Genomic DNA, 4,150 nt, shown 5'->3' on the forward strand with positions numbered 1-4,150 from the left:
GGGGCTATATTGAAGCAATATTTCAAGACATCAGTCAGGAAGTTAAAGCTTGGTCGCAAATGGGTCTTCCAAATGGACAATGACCCCAAGCATACTTCCAAAGTTGTGGCAAAATGGCTTAAAGACAACAAAGTCAAGGTATTGGAGTGGCCGTCACAAAGCCCTAACCTCAATCATATAGAAACTTTGTGGGCAGAACTGAAAAAAGCGTGTGCATGCAAGGAGGCCTTACAAACCTGACTCAGTTACACCAGCACTGTCAGGAGGTCTACAAACCTGACTCAGTTACACCAGCACTGTCAGGAGGTCTACAAACCTGACTCAGTTACACCAGCACTGTCAGGAGGTCTACAAACCTGACTCAGTTACACCAGCACTGTCAGGAGGTCTACAAACCTGACTCAGTTACACCAGCACTGTCAGGAGGTCTACAAACCTGACTCAGTTACACCAGCACTGTCAGGAGGTCTACAAACCTGACTCAGTTACACCAGCACTGTCAGGAGGTCTACAAACCTGACTCAGTTACACCAGCACTGTCAGGTCTACAAACCTGACTCAGTTACACCAGCACTGTCAGGAGGTCTACAAACCTGACTCAGTTACACCAGCACTGTCAGGAGGTCTACAAACCTGACTCAATTACACCAGAACTGTCAGGAGGTCTACAAACCTGACTCAGTTACACCAGCACTGTCAGGAGGTCTACAAACCTGACTCAGTTACACCAGCACTGTCAGGAGGTCTACAAACCTGACTCAGTTACACCAGCACTGTCAGGAGGTCTACAAACCTGACTCAGTTACACCAGCACTGTCAGGAGGTCTACAAACCTGACTCAGTTACACCAGTTCTGTCAGGAGGAATGGGCCAAAATTCAGCCAACTTATTGTGGGAAGCTTGTGAAAGGCTTCCTGAAATGTTTGACCCAAGTTAAACAATTCAAAGGCAATGCTACCAAATACTAATTGAGTGTATGTAAACTTCTGACCCACTGGGAATGTGATGAAAGAAATAAAAGCTTAAATAAATCATTCTCTACTATTATTCTGACATTTCACATTCTTAAAATAAAGTGGTGATCCTAACTGACCTAAAACAGAGAATTTTGACTTGGATTAAATGTCAGGAGTTTAAATTTATTTGGCTGATGTGTATGTAAACTTCCGACTTCCAACTGTAAGTATAAAATATATGGATGAGCTGTGACAGAATGGCTAAATTGCAATGCTTTTTTTAACCTTTATTTAACTAGGCAAGTTATTTAAGAACATATTCTTTTTTACAATGACAGCCTAGGAACAGTGGGTTAACTGTCTTGTTCAGGGGCAGAACAACAGATTTTTACCTTGTCGGCTCGGGATTTCGATCTAGCAACCTTTCGGTTACTGGCCCAATACTAACCACAAGGCCACCTGCCACCCCTAGTAAAGAATAGATAGTAAAGGATACAGTATATACATATGAGATGAGCAATGTGATATATGTAAACATTTTTAGTGGCGTTATTAAAGTGTTCCATTTTATTAACGTGGCCAATGATATCAAGTCTGTCGGGAGGCAGCTGCCTCACTGTGCTTGTGGTGGCTGTTTGAAAAACAGCTTTCTTAAGGCCATCAGATTGTTCATCTCTGTCCCAGCTTTGATGCATCTGTACTGAACTCGGCTTCTGGATTCAAGCAGGGTGAACATGTAGCGGCTCGGGTGGTTATTGACCTTGATGATCTTTTTGCCTTCCTGTGACATCGGGTGTTGTAGGTGTCCTGGAGGGCAGATAGCTTGCCCCTGGTGAAGCGTTGTGTAGACCGCACCACCCTCTGGAGAGCCCTGCGGATGTGGGCGGTGCAGTTGCCGTACCAGGCGGTGATGCAGCCCGACAGGATTGTGCATCTAAAAGTTAGTGCGGGTTTTCGGGGACAAGCCACATTTATTTCATCCTCCTGAGTTTGAAGAGGCGCTGTTGCGTCTTCTTCACCACACTGTCTGTGTGCGTGGACCGTTTCAGTTTTGTCGGTGATATGTTCACTGAGGAACTTAAAACTTAAATCTTTCCACCTTCTCCACTGCTGTTGTATGTCCCCTCTGAGGTTGCCCTTATCTTGATCTAGTTTCTGACCTAAGAGGCTCACTGTCTTTTCTGATCTTGTCCAGGGGGGGGTGCATTTGAGATGGGAGTATCTAGAATTGACAATTCATATATGCCATTGGATGAGGTACTGTTTTGGTCCTGAGTGGTACCAAGAACGAGATAGGAACTTTGTTTAGGAGACCAAACTGAACAATAATTTATAGCTAATGCTATCTAGCTATGGGATACTCCTCTTTCAAGTAAAAGGTTCTTGGTGAACTGTTCCTAAGATGTTTCGTCATGTGAGTTGAGATGGGTGTGTCTTGGCTATAAATTATACTAAGAACTGTTTTGTAAGCACTCTCACAGAATTCATTTATAGACACTGAATTGATCTGAGAGTCACAGGGCTATGGTGAAGCTCATATATAATTAAAGATGAACTTTATAATATACTCTGACTTGTGTGTGGTTTGCTCTCTCAATGTTTAGTAATACAAGAAATTACCACGACAATGTATGAATAAAATATCACCATTTAATTATTGAAAGATATAATTTATAAATGCCTCATGAGCTTAGTTCAACTGTCATACTCCATGAGATCCCAGAATATGATCTTGTTTTTCTCCTATGTTTGTAAACATTGTATAGCCTCATAAAATGGTTCAAACAATTTTGATATCATGGATGGTCAGTCCTTGCAGCATCCATACTGTAGCTCTGTCTATTAATCTGAGACTGGTTCCATTTCTCCAGGCCCATCCCTCAGTTTTTTACCAAAACAGAGGCAGGGGCAACTGTTTTGTTCTTGTTTCATCTTTTGATTTGCCCTTTAAATGGATGTATATTATCAAGATATCAAAGTTCCAACAAAGAGGTAAACAGGTCTATAGCAAATGCAGCTTATGGCATACATTTTTTTCATGTGTAAATAGCACTTTTCATTAGTGATCAAAACATGCCATTCCATGAGCGCAGCATTTATTTTTCAACTCGAATCAATGAGCCCAATCAGTCCTCAATGACAACAAAATCATAAACAACAGAGTAGGGCTGGCTAAATCCTTAGTTTTGGGGTTATTCTCAGGTAAAACAATTTGACTAATCTATACCTTCATATTTCCAAGTCCTATTCTTGAAGATCTAGGGGTATAACATGTATTGGAATGACTGGCATTCTGATTGACTTTGGTTTTTAATGTAAAGATATAATTTAATTGTATTATTATATGTAGTAGAAATGTAATGTAATCATGTAATCATATTACGTTACTGAGTTTGGGTAATCCAAAAGTTACGTTACTAATTACAATTTTGGACCTGTAACTGTAAATGATCACATTTAGAAAGTAACCTTCCCAACCCTTCTTGAGACATAAAGTACATCAAATGCTAGTAGAGTTGTTATATTTGTCCAGCAAATTCATTCTTTGTTCAGTACTTCTCTGCAGGGTGGTGCACTCCTTGGAACGTCTCAATGTCTCTGGGTGTAACATAATTCTTGTTGTAAGCAATAACATCTGGCTGGTGACTCAGCATTGCAGACTGAACCAGAAACTCCCTAGCTGGGCAATAAAGTACCATTTATAAATGGGAAATATATTTTTGTCTAAGGGGGATAAAAAAAGAACTTAACAGAGATGGATTTGACTGTCTTCTGTCATTTATTCTCAACATCTGTTTTTCACTCGCACTGCAGCGGTCTGTATGACCATAATTATGACGGTAAGATGTAGTGTGTTTTCACATCTAATTCACTTTTGTTTTATCTATTTCGCTTGCTTTGACAATGTAAACATACGTTTCCCATGCCAATAAAGCCCTTAAATTGAATTGAATAAATAGCATTTGACATGGTCAAATAAACTACTCCTACGCCAGTACTCTATTTAAAAAGGAAGGGCTACAACTATGGCAATGGTAAATAAAGTACACAGAAGGGAGGAGCGTGGGGTGGGGGGGTGGAAGGGCAAAACATATTTTTGTACGGCTACGATCTTCCATGAGCAACATTTTGCTTAACACGATTGGTCGGCGGTGACGAAATGGGCGGTTCTACGGTCTCTGGCGAAAGCGTCA

The sequence above is a fragment of the Oncorhynchus gorbuscha genome, linkage group LG09, assembly GCF_021184085.1.
Source record: "Oncorhynchus gorbuscha isolate QuinsamMale2020 ecotype Even-year linkage group LG09, OgorEven_v1.0, whole genome shotgun sequence".
Lineage (NCBI taxonomy): Eukaryota > Metazoa > Chordata > Actinopteri > Salmoniformes > Salmonidae > Oncorhynchus > Oncorhynchus gorbuscha.